We start from the raw sequence: 19,946 nt of genomic DNA, 5'->3' as shown, positions 1-19,946 counted from the left end.
AATTAAATTAATAAAAAGATAACGAAAGAGGCAAGAGAACACTGAATTTGGATTTGAAACTTTTAAATTAAGATACAAATTGGATGGCTTAGGCGTAAATGGGAAAATAATATTAAAACGCAGAAACGTAGTACGAATAAGAATGAACTATGTCAGGATAACGTCCAATGGCAGATTTTCGTGAACACGGACGAAAATATTAAGGTCTCACAAAAACAGATAATTTCTTGTTGAAATAAATAAATATCATTTCACAGGAAATACTCTTATGTAGGATATCTTCGCAGTGGCACCAACTTAAGATCATACTGAGCAGGTTCTAGGGATGTTTCTTGTCCCACCCCACGTTGGCATGCAGCATATAAAATTTCGCGTCATGATCTTACTTAGTTGCAAGTCGGAAGTTCTGAAAAGGGACACGCCCACGCACGACAGATCAAGAGATGCCCTCGGCTGTTAGGAACACTAACACTTAACCATAATTACAGAACAAAAAGGAATTTTATGTAAAGTGTATAGCCGTCGAAATATAGACAGCTGCATAGGTCTATGATGGTGAAACACATTGAAAAAATACCGAAGGCTTAGGAAATTAATAGAATGTAATTGAACATTTCCTCAGAAACAAATTCTTAACCAATGTGTACTGACAGATTCTCAAAAAGGGCTCTGATCCATATAATGACTTATTTACTGACTGAATTTAAACAGCTTTGCGCTATAATAGTATGTGGTCGAACGACATGCAACTTGATTTTACGGCAAATTGAAAGGGGAAGTCTTATCCTATTTGAATGCAGTCTGGTATTCAGGTTCGGATACGTGAGATATTGAAGTCATGTTACCACTGCAGCAGCCTGCCAGGCAGTCCGTTTCAAAATTAGATAATTGTAATCTTCCCACACTTTATTGAAAATAGCCTACATATAACATTTCAAACTAAATTTATAAAAATTTGATACAATTTATACTTTTATATGAAATTTAAATCGATAATTAGGCAGACCTAACATTTTATAAACTTCAGTTAAAAGTAACTATTAAATTTAATTAGGAAAATATCAAGATTTTCTCTTTTCTAATATAATTTTAAAACTGAACACGACGTTCAAATAAAATCTCAAGTTGCTGCATAATAGAAGGCACACCGAGAACAAGTACAAAGAATGTCTAAAACTAGAAGAAAGCGATAATACCACGTTACTGAAGTGCGTCGCATTTGGAACAGACGGCATAAGGCGCTGGAAAACGAACGGACACAAACAGGCCCTTGGAACTTCCAAAATGTAGACCGAACAAACCTCAAAATAAGTGCTTTAAGCTTCAGTTGTCACAGAACTCAAAAGATCCCACAGAAATATATAATAAATACTAGCAGTAATAAAAGTTTTGTAGCGCAAATGATAGAGTGGAATGGCCAACCACAGCGTTTCATTCTGGAATGTAGTATCGATATGAATTGTGCAATTTAAATATTCAACAGTCTCACCTGCTGGCTTTACATCGGCTCAGATCACATCCTGATTTATGGGCACTGTTCTCATTCATAAGCGTCCTGTTTGCCGTTACCGCCCCTCAACATGGAATCTGCCCTTCCCTTTTCGCTGAAGAACTTCTTACTTCTCCAGTCAGCAGCCTCTGATTTTAAGAACAACAATTACCATGAAGATTTCCGTCTTCTGGGTTGTTGCGCTGTGTAGTCTGGTTGATGTTAACCAACGTTTCAGAGGTCATACTGCCTCCGTCATCACCCTGATGACGGAGGCAGTATGACCTCTGAAACGTTGGTTAACATCAACCAGACTACACAGCGCAACAACCCAGAAGACGGAAATCTTCATACTCACCGCTGTGAGAACCTCAAGTCTTACAACAATTACCATGATCTTTCTGCGCAGTATTGTACATAGATAGTGATCCCATATCAAAAGTCACACACATGTTTGTTAGAATCATTCGTATTTATGAATAAGCCAATGTATTTTGGCAGGAATTCGATTAAACGTGGGGGTATAAAACGGGAAAGAAAAATTTACGTTGTTCATAAAAGAATTTCCAAGTTACGGACACAGTGGTGACGAGGAAGAGAAATGAATACTTGAGTAGAAATTTTTGACATCCCTAAGCCAGAAAAAGATTGTTACAGTTTATATCAGCTTGGGGCGTCAGTGGAGAGGAGCAGTGGAAACCGGAGGGGTTGCGTGTTCAGACCTCTCCCGTCGCCTAACATCTTTCACGTTTCCGACACGAGGCCACTTCTTCATGTGCGCCTAATGAGTGTTCAACTGCGCCAACGGCAGGCCACGTAAGCTTCCCGTGTACCAGTGTGAAGAAACGCGCTACGAACGTTTACGCTACAGAGTTTCGTTCTGGAAATGGTATAAAAACAGTAGAACGGCGAACTTTAACTTCGAGTGTACACGCAAACGCCTTATTTGTAATTTTGCGTTTACATGGTCCTTACATGCTGACTCGTATGAAAAGTGAAAATAAAATCAATTTTAGACAAAACATTCCAGTAAGAGGAAAAGATGATTCATTGAATGATATTATAACGAACAGTAGAAGATGGGAGAAGCAGCCCTCTTGAGCAATCAGAGAAATACTTTGTGGAGGAACCTATATGTTAGCGACCACGTCAAGAGACCTGAGCACATGTGGTAGAATCAGACTAGAACATCTTCGAGGAGTGGGGTAGAATGTTGCACTTCATTCTTTTGGATTCAGACAGGGGTGAATGACGTACGATAATAAACCATCACGTTATAAGATTTAACGTTCTTCCAGCGATGAGTATGAAGATGGATTGCTGCGCCAAGCGTAAGCTAGTAGAAATTTACCGACGTGCCAGAGATGCTGACGGCCTCCGTCTTCAGGACTTCAATGCAACAACACAAAAGAGTTTAAATCTTCGTAATCCTCACGTTATATTTAATCAAACGGCCAGTTGCATAATTATAAGCTTTCAAGAATTACACTGCACCATAGAGTTAGTCATTTATACATTAAGAATTCGAAGATTTGTCTCCCAGGATTGAACAAACTCTGAAAAATTCAAAATGATACGAATTTATGAATTCCACTATGAATGGCATCGAAATAAATTATTAATAAACAAGCCCGATGGCGTGAACATAGTGTGAGACAAATAAGTCTCCTAGAAGCTAGCCTTTTGTTACAGCTTCTGATTAGTGCGGTCTGCGAGCAGTGCAATAAATAAGGCGAAGTGAAACTCCTGTAGCTGGTGTTTCACGAAGACTACCAATTACTAATTTGGAGCTCTTTGTAAAGTTCGTAAAAGTGTCTTACAGGTTTCATGTATGTTTTAGGGGCTTATGTTATAGCCTAGGACACACGCACGTACAGCTGAACTTTTCATCTTGAGCCAGAACAGACTGAGTCTACTTCTGCTTTGAAATAAACGGGGAATTTCTGCTGTAGTACGAGTAAAAGTTAGCAAACAGCAGCAGTGTTGGGGGAACTTGTTGCCAAGTTGGTCCTCAGTCGCAACAACTACTTCTGAGCTTCATCCTTATTCTCTGCTCCGTCTCCATCTTGCATCTCTATGACGCAGTGGCGGACTGGAAAACTTTAATTTATTAACAATAATTTGCATGTAATATATAAAATGGCAACTCTAACACTAGAACGTTACTTCTTTAATTAATTAGTTGAACTAACCCTTTAAATAACAGCGATTAGTACATGTACTGTGTGCTGCAGTCTGATCACAGAGTGTATTTAAAGAGTTCGTATGATTTTCAAAATAAAGAGGAATTACTTCCGAGATGCCTGTCTTCGGACTCATCGCCGTGAAAACTTTAAATCCTATCTACGGATTACTTCATTAAACAGGAAGACGCTATGCGGTTTTTGACGCAGGAAATTCATTTTAAATATTATTGTACACGAGCTTCGATTTCAGAGGGTTAATTTTGAGGGCATAAAAACCCAAAATTTTATTATAGGCCTAGCTATGATGATCGATAAATAAATATTTTATGCAACGTTATATAGGACTTTACACAGCACAGGCCAATACAATAAATAATAATACGTCCAGTAGCTATTTCTACGGTTTAAGTTAATCGGATTGATAAACTGGGAATCCCCAGAAACTTCACTGATTTCGGTATTACCAGGAGGATTGCACAGTGTGGTATTGAACTTCTAGACCTAAAACTTTACCGAAGGTAAATCTAACTGGAATAAATGCACATCACTGTATTCCATAATCTGATAACACAAATATAAATGCGCATATAAATACATGTTTGGTTTTAGTGAAAATCTAACATTACTATACACGGTAAATTTCACGGGAAACGACCTGCAACATCGTTCTCTGCGCGGCAAACCGTCACTGATTTCTTCGACTCAAAACGTAACATGCGCTGACGAATATTTGCGCAGCGTTAATTACATTACAGAGAGTCCGACACTGGACCCAAAACTCGGTAAAGTCGTTATTTTGGTAAGCTGTAACAGAGCGCAACTTTGCGGTTTGGAACACGCCTGAGGCACAAGCCCTTATTAAATTCTCACGGCTGAATCGGAGCTAAGAAAACAACAAAATAATCCGGGACTTCTAGCAGGATATTACACTCTAATAAAATCAGAGCTCAGAGAAGCTACATGACTTTTATTGTGGTGCAATAGTCGTTATAATGCAACGGGATGGGAGACGCAAGCACCCCGTGGGAAGCCGCGTTCTATGAACAAAGCTCTCAATTTACCTTCTCATGCAAATTTTTTGAAGAAAGAAGATGTACTTTTAGTAGTACGGATTTAATGAGAATTGGTGTATGTAGTGGAATTGTTTACTTATGGAAATTGGGGTCAGGTCAATCATATGTTAATGTTGTATAAAATATGACCTTTCAAAAAAGAAAGAGTTCAGAAATAAATGCGCCTTTTTCGTATGGTACGTGTGTATTCAACAAAAGCCTCCAAAAATGGATGTGTAATTTCTGAAAATGTATTGTTCATCTCTTCCGAACAACGTTTAAAAACTAAATCCAATCTTTTAGTATCATAAGTAAGTATGAAGATGATTGTCTTCTAAGTTGTTGCACAGCGTAGTGCGATAAAAATTTTCCGACTTTCAGTCGTTCATGCTCTTGTAAGTGAGTAAATAACTAAGTAATCAACATATTTAGGCCTATATATAATTAGACAACTGACTACTTTTGTCATAGAATCTCCATGACAAGTTTAGAGTTATTCAGTACTTAAATGCATGTTATGTTTTTATAGAACCCGAAATTTCCTCTCCATGTTTATAAAAATTTGCCAATGTAGGTTCACTGTATCTTGAAACAGTCAAAATCGCTCTATACCTTCACACGAAGACAAAAAAAAATTTAATGTTACTGTTATCTACGTCTATGTCTTCCATATGATTTCATCACCAAAGCTTTTGCGATCAAAATTTTATAAATGTATCTCATTTCTTCATAAGTGATAAATTTGTGCCATCTCATCCTACCAATTTTTAGTGACGAGCAAATATTATGAATCTCATCAGGCACTTTTTTAATTAATACGTTCTTAACAGAAATGCAATAATATTATGCTTCTTTCCTGTAGATTTAGTGACGAGGCTTCGCTAGGTAGTCAGTCCTAAAAGTAAAATAATGGAGCGTTAAAGAAAGAGATATATTCTGGGTTACCGGAAGAATCTAGCCTGAAGGACCAGGTTCAGAGTAAAACGCAGACTGTATTGTACACGTAACACCTGGCTCTTCCTAGCAGATGTTATTGTTAATTTTGTAAAAAGCATTTTTAAGAAAAATTCCCAAGACGTAAAACATGATGCGGTTTCATAAAGAAAATTAACTTAATGGTTATTGCACCAGCATGCTACACACACAATTCCACCGGCAAAATGAAATCCGCTTCGCATATAAAATCTCCTTACATTATGCCGCAGGCTTGGTTGCGTGATGGTGTATTTGACCCAGGACGTATCCTGCCTTCCGTGGCATCAATCGAGATACATCGACACGAAATTTTATTCAGATATCATAAACATAGTACCATAAAAAGTACATTAATTAAACATAACAACAAGTATTGCTATAACGAAAAGCAGCTACCGTTATAAATGCATAAGAGAAACATGTACAAGTTCCCGGAAAATATGGCGATTCCTGTCGTGAAAAAGAGCTTGTGTAAACGTCGTGTCCCGAGTGAATTCGGGTCACATGCTACTATCAGTAGTACCAACGCCCATTACATGTATAACAATTTTATTGCAGAAAACAGGTGAAACATAGCATTGCTTAGTTAAGTAGTAATCAAATATACACGATTGTCGGGGTACAAAAGGCATGAGCATTTAATAACTGTATTTCGCATTGTTTGCGATGGAACAAACGAAAGTAAAATAAGTTAACTACGAATATTAACTTAAACGTAACTAAACTTGTAACAGAACACAAAGTTTTAACATCGATCGTATTAAAGCCCGTTATTAGACACGAACGTGAGCCAGTTCTATCCTAATGACGCAATCGCAACTCATTTCTCTGTGATCCGTGTATTATCTTCTCCGATACTACCTAGCTTTCCAAATAATTGCTATCCAAAAGAGTTCTTACACTAAAAATACATCTCAGCCTATCCGAAGTTCCTTTTTATGTGTGATCTCCTGGGTTGAAATATTTCCGTGTCATATATATTATATGTTTATAGGAAATATTCATAAGATAGTATAATTGCGTCATATTGTGAATCAAATATTAAATTAATTATTCGGTTTTAAATTTACAAATAAGATAATTAATTTAATTATCTTATTTGTAAATTTTAAATTTTAAATATAATTGTGATTAGACGGACAAAACCGAATAATTAATTTAATAGGAAATATTTTCAAAATAACAAACGACACAAAACACTGTCCGTCATTGTTCAGCATCAAGACAGCATGTTTAAAATGTGGAAATTTTAACGTGATGTGCTGATTTAGTACTGGAATGTATATAAAAACTTGATATGGTTCTTACTACTATCTACAAATGTAGCTTCAAACATTCTTCACTGTGATATTTAAAAAGAACACAACGATAAATAATTTACGACTTAACTTTACATGTCTGCAGGTACCATACTTTTTCATGAGAATATATGCCCACTATCATAAGATTTATCCAAACAAAACTATTTACACACAAGTCGAAATATTACGTCGGTGAGTGGGAGTATGTGTAGCATAGTGTGACGATGATACTGGCCTATAAATTACTGTCCTACTCACAGGCGGAGCCTGTCGAATTAACGATTCAGACTCAACTGAATGCAATCACCCCACCCTGCAGAAGCCATTGGTATTCTAACAGCAGTTTGAGAGAGAACAGGGCCATCCATTTGTTACTAACAATTATTTGTGTTAGACGTCCCAACAGAAACTGAATTTAAATCTGGAAGCAAGTCTATATCACTGTTGAAAATTGTACCCCGAGTAATAATAAAGTAGGTAAGCTGGAACAGAGGAATTACATATATCTGAAACAATATTTGTAGAAAGCCACTCACCAGTAGGAAGTCGCAAGGTGTCCGAAGAAATCAGTGTTCAATACCTGCGGGATGAAATAAATTTTGATTAGAATTTCAGGCATCTCGCCTGTGACTAAACAGACACAAAGCAATTTCTCTTATTAGAAATACAAAATCAACAGTTTCAAAATAAAAATTCTGTGCCAGTTCAATCCAAATACTCATTCCCACGACCGTTTCTGCTAGATCCATTTTAATCTAATTTTACTTTCCTAGTTCCGTCTTTTGAGCAGTCTCTTATCAGACGACTTACTCTCCAAAATTCTATAATTTATATATTAAATGTAGCAGATAACCGGTTCTGTGTGCGTAACCAATAAACAAATGATTATAACTTAATATGTGCCAATTATACATTGTAAGACATTTTCACCTAAAGGCTAACCTTAATCAACATGATGGACATTCAGTCAACTAAAATTTATTCAGAAGGAATATTGAAGTCAACACAGGCCTCTTATATGCGCAACTTCTTTCACAAAGAATAAGCGAGGTATTTTACTTTTAAGGGCAAACAAATTTCAAGTGCTGGAAAGAAAATGCCACAGAAAATTCTCGTAATACTAAATATGATAAGGAAAGTGGGCACTTGCGAATACTACATAAAGAAAAACTTAGTGACTTACGCAAGTCACGTAGTTCTGACAGGATATCCGCTGTGAGAATATGAAATCTCAATTAGGTTAAAATAAATCAGGAAATCAACGTTCGGATTATTCCTATAAAATCAGAATTGTGTAAGATTTTAGGTTTTCACAGCGGTGAGTGTGAAGATTTCTGTCTTCTGGGTTGTTGCGCTGTGTAGTTTGGTAGATGTTTACCAACGTTTCAGAGGTCATACTGCCTCCGTCATCAGGGCGATTTTTCACAGCGGTGAGTATGAAGATTTCTGTCTTCTGGGTTGTTGCGCTGTGTAGTCTGGTCGATGTTTACCAACGTTTCAGAGGTCATGCTGCCTCCGTCATCAGGGCGATGAAGATTTCTGTCTTCTGGGTTGTTGCGCCGTGTAGTCTGGTCGATGTTAACCAACGTTTCAGAGGTCATGCTGCCTCCGTCATCAGGGCGATGACCTCTGAAACGTTGGTTAACATCGACCAGACTACACAGCGCAACAACCCAGAAGACAGAAATCTTTATCGCCCTGATGACGGAGGCAGTATGACCTCTGAAACGTTGGTTAACATCGACCAAACTACACATCGCAACAACCCAGAAGACAGAAATCTTCATCAGAATTATGGTTTGACCAACTGAGTGACTATCAGCTTCTGAAGAAGAACGTTTCTCCCTCGAGTCATATACAAGACTGTGGTATGTACTTTGTTCATCCCCGGGTCAGTCATACGCCTGACTGTCCCTGGAACCAGCCACTTCGACTGCTCGTTCAAGAAATAGTCACTGACAGGTCGTCCTTGAGTTTCAACCCCTGTACTGCAATCCGTCAATCGGCCGAGATTGATGGCGAGAGATGAAGGGAGCGACGTGGCGGGGGGAAGTGGGGTAAGGGTAAACAGAGACAGATGAAAAATTAAAATACTTGCAGGGGGGTTCCAGAAGAGGAACCCCGTCCCCCTTGTGAATCAACACATATGAGGGAGGAGATTAAACTCTCAAAGTTAAGTTACTTGAGATCTGATTGGCTTGTGATGTTGAAGACTTCAAGGTGATCATGTAGAGTGGCGAAGGGTTCTGGAGGGGAGGGGGATGTACCATTGACATGGTACAAGAAAACGAAAGAGAAAGAAATTAACATCAAAAACAGTCACAAGGAATGAAAGAACACAGGGAGTAAGAAAAGAATTAAGCAAAAAGACTTGGTATTGGAACCATAAAAGAGGATGGAGCAGTCTGAAAGAGCGGGCAATAAGGTAAAGGGGAAAATGTATGGATCCTGTCGACCGGTAAAAGGGGTGGGTGGAGAAGACACTACAACGTTGTTCCATTACAAAAAGACGACTCCCAATAAAATGTGTAATTAAATCTGTTGCGATTGTCTGAGGGTAGATGGCTCGACTGGATGGCGCCTGTTCCTTGTGCCGACAGACGGACAGACGGACAGACAAGACTGCTTGTCTGCCGTATTTATAAGAAGCGGCGTCTTGCACACACAAATTATTCCACGCGAGATGTTGATGAACATGGGGTGATATTTAGGGGGTTGATTGGTCGGTAACTGTGGCAGGGTTCCATACAAAAGTCTCAAAGTAGTAACAAAGGAAGACAACCGAATAGCTCTCGGATCCCACAATTTAGAATTTTAATCATAAAGTAGGCTAACATCGACTGAACCTTCTTTGTCCGACAGAACATGTATCTGGATTGCAACGTTCAGAACATTCGATAAGCCCAACTAGCAAACAGATTTGGAAAATAAATTATAAATGTTATTCGTAAAAACATAGTAATTTACAAACACTTTAGTAAAACAATGCCGAGTACATACAGGGTGTCCCAAAAAGATGTATACACACAACGTTAATATTCCGCATTATAATGTGTATACATCTTGGGACACTCTGTGTTTGAAATCACAGAAGACATTAGGTATCCTAGTGATGAGACGGTTAAGGAGGCTTGTGGGTTGGGTGACAGACACAAATTATGAAAAAGGAGGCAGAATGAGAATTTAAGACCCTTAGCTAGACAAGATGGACAGAAATAAAACATTCAAAGATGTGGTGACATAGGCCGACTATTATAGTTAAAGAAATTACTAGACAACCTATGGAAGGACGTGGAATGACCGTGCAGAAAGAGTGAGTGAAGACAGTATAGAGCATAAAACTACGTGAAAAAATGTAAAGTAAATGAATACCAAGCTGGAAACAGTATTTTGAGATCGGTGCAGGCGTTGATATGCTTATTTCGATGTTGGTATTCTGAGAAGTTGGAAAGTTATGCTTCTCCCAAATGTTGGTATCTACCTACAAGTCACAACCCAGAACATCATCATTATCATTTTCATCGCCGAGAGAACATCTAATATGCATGGCAAAATCGACATACAGATTCTAATTAAAGCCGAATGGTAAGTGTAAAACTCGGCCAACTATTTATCCCACATCTGCATTGTAATTTCTAGCAATGGTCTCATATTGCATGTCATTGTTGCGGGAAAGGAGAAAACACAGTTACAGCAGCGACTTTTGATTTCACAAATTCTCAGACGCAGAAACAATGATGAACTATGTCGTAAACATTCAGTGGTGTAGCGAGACTATGACATGTGTTGTCGAGTCCTATCCTTTGATAGAAATTATACTATATGCTGTAAAATGTAGCATTCAACATTCCCGTCTCGCAACAAATTTATTGTTTTTCTTTTCTAAATAATCTTAGGATGTTCGGAGTTCCGGATCTCACAGGCTTATAACAATACGGAAAGGCAGAAAATGCGATGTGAGACCATGCTGAAGTTGTTTACTCCGTTCTTTCACAGCTGTAAAAGAATATAAACAGATGTTAATTATTCATTGATACAATCTGATTCAATAGTGGTAAATTTTGATGCCATTAAAAAGATATTTTGTGCCAGTGACGCTGTTATTTTATTAGTGTTGCGTTCAAAAGTTCCCTTGCAAGTAATTTCATAATAAATTTTCAATTTATGTCAAATGTTTAGATCAGTAGTAATCACATTGTCTTAAAGACTCTGAGACTACAACACCACAATATTTAAAACGAATCAGAAAATTGTAATAAAATAAAGTATTTCTTTTAAATGTTATTAATTTTAAAAACAATGAAAACTAATTTACATATACAATTAATTCTTGTTCTTATTATAATAATTTTATTTTCACATGAAAGTTACAATTATGATAATTTTTTTATTGTGGTGTGAACATTTTACAAGGATGAAGATAATTTACTGCAAGTCTTTGCAGCTGATAGAAGCAGGTAATAACTACAAGTGTATTATTTGCTACTTATCACAAAATTAGCCGTTTCCTTCACTGTCGAATATCTGACTATATAACCCTGAACAGTAGAATTATTAATGTCCAGTGACTTGAAAAGGACACAGAAGGAAGCCATTGTGGATTAATTTAAAGTATTATGTCAGCATTTGCCTAGAGGGACTGATAAAAGTTACGAAAACTCTTAGCTAAGATAGCCGGTATCCGCCGAGATTTGAATCCGGGACCCGTGAACTGCCATTTTAATTATATATTGCATTAATTTTTAATGCGATAACAAATAATCACGAAAACACAGCTCAAAATAACAGGTGTAAAACAAAATATATAAGTAGTTAAACATTATAATCACCCTAAATTAATGATTATATGGCTACTTTAAAATACTGAAATTGTTACGTATTGTCGAAGAAAAAATTATTTTAATTACGATTCGAGAAAATCGTGAAAGGAGGAGGTCATGACCTCTTTAAATTGTTGTCCTGGCAATTTGACTGAAGGCACTGAAGAAACAACTAAAATATCACTTCATCGCTGAAGATGGAAGCAGCCTTTTCGAAAAGAAAACGCAATTGAGAATTAGAAACGTGGGTATAACCACTACAAAGCTATGTTAAGTATGGCTTAATTAGGTGGTGGCTTTGTGATAAAGGTGTTACTAATTACGTTACCACAACATGTCTTAATCAAGTCATTCCTTATTCATTGTCATATAATGTTCGGTAAAAGCAAAGCAACAGCCCTATAATGAGACAGTTTTATAGTTTAATAGTTTTTATACTTATGATAATAAAGAAAGTAAATAAGAAATGCACTCACATACAAAAACGAAAAGAGAAAGAACAGTGGGAAAGTAAAAAACGTACGTATAAAATGCAGAGGAAGGAAATAAAAGCACATACACAGTTTATATGGCACACAAACATTTTCAGGAGGAAATCCTTTTTAATCTCCATTCTTTTCAGTCCTTTTCAACTTTGCATAGCCAAGTGTTGAGTTGTAAAATACAACGAACGTCCTTTCCACTGACCAAGCAGCATAATATATACTTTATATACTCCCTAGCATTACCTCATATCATCACATCATCTTGAGTGATTGTGTTGTCGTGCAGTGCTTGATATAACACACATCTCAACTGGAATTATGAACATCATTTTATCAGCACAATTATTGTGAGTAATTAAACTAGGCCACAAACTAGTTACTTAGCGAGGTGTCGCCACATAATGTCTTACTTGTAACGCTAACAGATTATTCAGGCACGGTACACTTGTTCCATAAAATAAAATAAAATAAAAATAACTGTGGCATGTGATGCACAATGCAGTTTAAGTTCAGTATCTGACAACTTTTGCATGCGACGGTAAACAAATTGTAATTGAAAATCTCACGTGGCCCCAACACAAGACAGCGCACAACAGTAAACAATTTGAAGATTTCTGTCTTCTGGGTTGTTGCGCTGTGTAGTCTGGTCGATGTTAACCAACGTTTCAGAGGTCATACTGCCTCCGTCATCAGGGTGATTCTTAGTATGAAGATTTCTGTCTTCTGGGTTGTTGCGCTGTGTAGTCTGGTCGATGTTTACCAATGTTTCAGAGGTCATACTGCCTCCGTCATCAGGGTATTGAGTATGAAGATTTCTGTCTTCTGGGTTGTTGCGCTGTGTAGTCTGGTCGATGTTTACCAACGTTTCAGAGGTCATACTGCCTCCGTCATCAGGGCGATGAGTATGAAGATTTCTGTCTTCTGGGTTGTTGCGCTGTGTTAGTATGGTCGATGTTTACCAACGTCTCTGAGGTCATACTGCCTCCGTCATCAGGGCGATGAGTATGAAGATTTCTGTCTTCTGGGTTGTTGCGCTGTGTAATCTGGTCGATGTTTACCAACGTTTCTGAGGTCATACTGCCTCCGTCATCAGGGCGATGAGTATGAAGATTTCTGTCTTCTGGGTTGTTGCGCTGTGTAGTCTGGTCGATGCTAACCAACGTTTCAGATACTGCCTCCGTCTTCAGGGCGATGTTGGTAAACATCTACCATACTACACAGCGCAACAACCCAGAAGACAGAAATCTTCATACTCACCGCTGTGAAAACATTTATTTTAACACGGACTTTTTAGTCGTCCTGTAATAGGCCTTACACAGCCTTATAGCTTATAACTTAAGCTGTTACGCATTTAAATATTCACTCCGAAAGTAGCCGTTAGAATTTTGTGATAACGCTTCGGATTATACATGAAAAACATAAATTACGAACCCCGGAAATGTTCATCGTTTGGACACATTTTCCACCTGTAAAAGCTCAGACAGATGCGTGTGTAACATATGTATTCTCTCCCCACACGCAGGAAGTGTAAGACTTTATTAATCTTGACTATTTATTAGCTTCTCAGAGTATGCGATAGGTTAACTTCCTGTCTATACAGCAGACCCCTTACTAAATTCAGGAGGCATCTCCTGATCACCTCAACGGTCAAGGCTTGGTGACACGTGAATGCTGTGTAGATATCCAGTAACTTTACTTACAAATTTCTTTGAAGACTAGTGGAAAATTGTTATCAGTTGTATCAATGAAATGCTGTTGTTCTGTTCCGTTGTAAGTTTTAACTGTTTATATGATTATTATGTAAGTTTACATATTTTTTATCACACGACCGCATCCGCTGTGCCTCGTTAGTAGGGAATGTCCATGCATAACAGTTGCTTTTAATGCAAATAAGAAGTATGAGACACTACGGACGTGGCCTTCAGCCTCACTCACTCAATTGCTGAGTGCGAAATATGAGCGAGGTAGAAGGGACGAGAGTATACTCGCCTTCACGTATTGCCAGGTATTGACAGATTGTTATGCGGTCTGCATCGACAGCACACCTCAAAACTGCTCGTTCCTTAACTTGTAACATATACAGTAACTACACTGCAACAGAGAAGAGGCAACGTAATTGCAGAGTCGTAATCATAATGCTAATATGTGTTTTTATACACAAAGTACCTTTATGTAAACGCTTTTGGTACAGTTATCAGGATTGCCAAGAATTGACCTTCATTGTACGGAATCTAACAGCGATCTGGTCTATCGGCAACTCCACCCTCACATCACAAAGCATTTTCGACTTCTGATCACTCAAGGTCATACGCTTTCTTGCAGAGACACACCTTCAACGTTTTTCATGATCTTCCGATCATACTCAGCTTTCGTGTGAAACCGTGGAACTCGCTTTGAGAGAACATGATTTGTGAGAAAGTGCTTTAAGCAAAGTTCTATAAATAATAGGAAAGGAATGAGTTGAAAATTTAAAATAGGGCCTATTACATAACGAGCAACATCGTAATTTACGGTCTATAAGTCTCCTAGTACCTTTAGGGTAATACAAATCAAATACACCGCGGTGGGTTGGTCATATAGCTCGAATGAGGAAATAGTAGACGGCGGAGATTTACTGGTAAAGCTCTTGGAATACAACCACGTGGAATACTGAAAAGGATATGGGAGGATAATATTAAAATATGTGCTACAGAAATAAGCCGTAAGAATGACAACTGAAACGAACGGGTTCAGGATCATGTCCAGTTGTTTAGCCTTCGAATTCTACAACCATAACGTCGATTAGTCGTCATTTATCTGAGAATTTTCATATCCAGGTCAACGTGGCCATTGCTACGTTCATTTTGCAAGGGTTTCCTATTTTTGCCAGATTCAACTTAACCTTACTTCCGTTCCCTTTGAGGAACGTAAAATAAAGTCCTTGCTGCCAAGGTGTGCGCGGCCTGAAGACAGTCCATCAAGAAGAGGTGCGCGAAACGGTTTCAAAGAAGCAACAGGAAGTGTTTGTTGACGATGTAAACCTGCGCCCCCCTGCGGACTAATTTACGGCACGGCTGTTGCACTTTGCACTCCTGTCACTGTCCTGGCAACTCATCACGATTCTTTGACGGAACCATACTACAGTAGAGAGCCCAAGACACGACAAAAATTGTTGGCGTATTGAACCGCTTGATCGCCTCATCAGAAAAGGCTACTGAACCATGTCCTTGAGTTTTTGTAACTGGCATGTAACGCGTAACTTCGTCTGTCTTCGATAAGGTGCGACGAATGTTTCAAATTTTTCGACGTTTCAGCAAACACTGTAGTTGCCATCTTCAGGCAACTTTTCCGCACGTGAATTTTGTTTGTCCTTATTACTATTTAAAAATGTCAACTTTTCTGTTAATTTAACTAGGTCTCTATTTTCCAGGAATTCATTCTCTTCTTCTTTTTCTTCTATGGCTCTCCGGCCTGTATTCGGTCCATAATTATTAAAAAATAATAATACAATATCCGCCGATAAATATTAATCGGTTAATCAGTGCGATTAACCCATTCCTTGTGTCCACATTCCTGCCTTCTGGCGTCATACTGGGACGATGCGAGTTGTTCTTCTCATTTTCGACGTACTTTCAACAGAAATCAATGACAAATGAATGCCGCCGACCCCCAGGAAGACCAGCAGGCACTTTGAAGTGGCTGTACATCCCATGTGGCAAGCGGATGGCAAGCAAACAGCAAGAGCTCAGCAAACATCAATACTAACCAACAGTCTTTCGGCTTAATGAAATAGAGTGACTGCTTAAGAAATGAACAAGCGATAAAATATCACGGCGCTCTGCTCTGAATAAGGAATGAACTGCGCAGATATCCAGGCAAAAGCAAAGCCAGAGGACGGCCATCAAATGGTCAGGCCATAAAGACGCTGTGGACAGATCAGGTTAGCATGGAGGTAAGTTTTTGAATTGCGAGATCTCAGGATCTGACGACGGCTAATACGAAGAAAGAATGTCTTTTGTGACGCGCCGTGTCCGTGTAGCCTAGTAAACATTTAATGACGTTTCAGAGATATTTGCTGCCTCCATTATCACTGGATCGTTCGGAATCTTCGTTCAGAAGCTGACAAATTCTCAGTCATAAAGAAGATTTATGAAATGTTGAGGTTCATCACCACGTTTAAAAAAGCCCGTCATTGAACCCTATCCTGAGAAAGTTCAGTCCAACTCACAGTTTCACAACCTATTTATCTAAAATTCTTCTTAATATTATCCTCCAGTTCTCAACTGTTTTCCCCTATGCCTACTACATGTTTCACAAAGCTTATCTTATCCTATTTGGTTTAGTGATCCCAATTATAATTCTACGGGAATAGTAAACAATATAAGGAAAGCTGAGATTTCAGGTCTTCATGACGGCGATTAAGAAGATAACTGCATCCTGGGATACTGCGTCGTGTAGTCTGGTAGAAGTATACCGACGTTTCAGAGGTTTTTACTGCCTCCATCATCAGGGTGATCGCCCAGACTACACGGCGCAACATCTCAGACGTTAGTCACCTTTAGTCTAGAAAATATTCTATAATTTGTGACAGTCGTTTATTAGTTTACGTTCCTTTAAAAGAAGGGAGCTGAGGAAGAGATTTCGAGGAGGACAAAATAGAGACGACCGCTGAGCGCCTTAGGGTACTTACGAAAGATGTGCCGCTTGTCCACCAAATAAATGTTAGTGAAGCTAAGCCTCTCAGGTCAGTATATCAGCTGTAAGCAGCTACACTGGAACATCTGCTTGGATTCAATATCGGTCTTATTTTCTTGTGTAGTTCAGACACTGAAAGGGTCGAAAGTATAAATTCACCCTCGGAACAAGACAGCTAGCTTCAGACAGCAGACTTTTCCACTGATTCCACGATGAACGTTTCTTATTTATCATTCCGATAAACCAAGCTGTGACTAGACTTTTCACAGTCATAATACTCGAATAGAAATATTCCTCGACGTCATATGTACCAGTGGCAGAGAAAGTGTCGTTAAAAAAAGCAAGAAATATGTTCCATAATAAACCTTACATAACGGTCACAGGATTCAGGGCGGGTCATAGGTCGATCGTAATGAAGATTCTAGATAAGAAGTCGGAATCACAGACATCAATACGACAGCAAAACCAACTGTGAAAGGAAATCGATAACATATTTAGAAAAGATAAATGGAAATCGACTCCGGCCCATCGATAGGTAAAGAAGAAGATTAAACAATTTTCAATCCTTCTAATGGAACCAGTCTAGTCAGTGACTTCCGTGAAATAACGAGTAGACTATCTTACAGTAACAGAGTAGGCCAGATTGGATTTAGGTGCCGCAATATAGGGATTAGCGGCGAGATTTTGTACAGACGGAGATAAAAATTCAGACAGCACAAAATAGTGTAATTCCTGCGCAAGTATCAGCTGCTCAGGAAGGTGAGGAGTTAGTATTGTTTCAAAGTACACTCCACCATTAATTAACTTTGTTTTCTGTGGTTACATCATGTTAGCGATACAAATTATTCTGCACTCATATCAGAAAGTAACACTTAATCATCTTCACTAAAATTACAACACACACAATATATATATAATTATAAACAAAGTTATTTTATTTACAATTTGCACAGGGGATTTGATGGATTATAAACCAGACTTTGTATATGTTGTGCTATTTACGTTTTAATGTCACGCGGCTCAACGTAACATAAAATATATTTCTTAAACAAGCGATATGCTATATATTATGTTAGCTATCTGTTTTATAACAGGAACGTGATGCGGCGATAAGCCGGCACCTGACATCTCTTCACCAAGGCTTACAAATTTTTAATCACCGACTTAAAACACAGCAGCACTATTGCCCGTAAAAGTAATTCGAATCATTAACGTTTGTTGTGGGAATGTGATGAGAATTGTGATGCGCAGGGACGCTGGTGGGTAGGATTCCTTCGCGACTCAGTGACGGAATGGCTTCGAGCGTACTATTTTCCATCAGTGGTATTTAGGTGCCTGATTGGAATTTGTATAGCGGTATCGATAAATCCACTCTCGTAATTGCGACGTGCCGATTTCTCCTAATAAAATGACCTGCTCATTAGCCAGATGGAAGATGTCTGGCATTTTCTGCATGTCTCAATAAGTTAAAGACAGATCGACGGTCCATTGGAACCTTGACACAAAGATCATGTTTTTACAGGACATAAAATAAATAAAAGGAAACAGAGACAAAAGTTTCATTTTCACAGAAAGCTGCAATATTAATACTGAAATCTTTTTAGACTGCGTTGTTCCCATTAGGATTCTTCTTCTTCTTCTTCTTCTTCTTCTTTACCCATATTTTCCTCACATTTATATTTTCCGCGTCATTCTACTTCTTCTCCTCATTGTTTCCCTTCGTGTTTTTCATCTCTTCCTAATACTCTTTCTTCTATTGCCTTCTTCTCCCTCTTTCTACTCCTTTTTCAGCCTTAATTTCGTCTCTTCTTTTATTTCCTCTCCTGGTTCTCAACCTGGTAATTCTGTTTCTTCTCTTCATTATTGCAACTTTTCTTTTCCTTCTTCATATGTGTTTCCTATTTTTCTTTCTCCCTCTTCCGTTTTCTCCAACTTTATCAGCTTTTTCTCCGGCTGGTCCTGTGTAATTATGGCAGAACGGGGCAGTAGGTTCTTATGTGATGTAGGTCTAACGGCCCGCACAAATGCATGAAGTACTGGTCGCAGCCTATTGCAACCATTCCACCAGTCATATAGGAAGGAATGCCGTTCATTTTCACACTGTGTCATAAACATCTGTTTTTAAGTTTATAATAATTAGTTTATAGTGCAACGCCTGAAAGTCTCTAAGTGGGGTCGCGTTCCTTTTACTTAATACTGACACGGCTCAAATTGTAGTTCCTTCTCCGTTAAAACTCTGCACTGACTCTGTCCGAGGTCTGTCGTCGGACTTCTCAAATAGAATCACCAAAACTGAATCCGAATACCGAATTTCTAGATGCCATTTTAGCATTAAAGAAGCAGTCGCTTAATGTAATTTAAAACAATATATCCAGCAAAGAAATTTCACTGTAATAATTTTCAACGTGTCTGACGTGTTCTATCCATCGTATATGGTGTCAGATGGACGCGGAAGCAGTTTCATGTTTACTAATAACTTACTTATATCAACCCTCTTGTTTGTATAATTTATTTCACGTAAACTGAACATCTATCATAAGGCCGTTGTTCAAGGAATTTTCCACTTCAATCTTCCACATTTCTGTCTCATTATTATTACCGTTTTTGTTGTTGTTCTTGTTAGAACATTAGTTGAAAAACTCGGTGACAAACGACTTTAAAAAAATAATAATAATGTCATCATTTAGATGCAGTCCTTATCACATCTTGCGTCTCCATACGCTAATTGTTTTCCAAAGCGTGTGACGCAAAACGTCAAATTGCGGTGAGTCCCTAATATCGAAGAAGACCTCAGTAAGTACGGCAAAGGCACTGTGATCATGCTAGGGTCATTTCTGTTCTGACACAAAGATTAGCGTGCGGTCCCTTTGCCGCCTAACACGACAGCCATTTGCTCAAGGCAACATATTACACAGTTACACAAAACAAACACGCATTTAACAACCCCTTTTATGTAGGCCTACT

General features: G+C 38.3%; 1 protein-coding gene across 1 annotated transcript in view; it reads right to left on the bottom strand.

Moving 5' to 3' along the window:
- The window catches only part of LOC110830296 (ankyrin repeat domain family member sosondowah), a 369,880-nt gene that overhangs the window by 264,002 nt on the left and 85,932 nt on the right, over positions 1–19,946 (bottom strand). The window contains exon 2 of the mRNA XM_087346623.1: positions 7,540–7,583. The gene's annotated coding sequence lies outside the window, so the exon portion shown is untranslated. The remainder of the gene's footprint in view (positions 1–7,539; positions 7,584–19,946) is intronic.

This window comes from Zootermopsis nevadensis, unplaced genomic scaffold (genome assembly GCF_977971745.1).
Source record: "Zootermopsis nevadensis isolate Lab colony 2312 unplaced genomic scaffold, Znev_1.0 Znev_ptg000010l, whole genome shotgun sequence".
Taxonomy (NCBI): Eukaryota; Metazoa; Arthropoda; class Insecta; order Blattodea; family Termopsidae; genus Zootermopsis; species Zootermopsis nevadensis.
The sequence above is the reverse complement of the archived record's forward strand: the minus strand, read 5'-3'. Positions and strand labels throughout refer to the sequence as shown.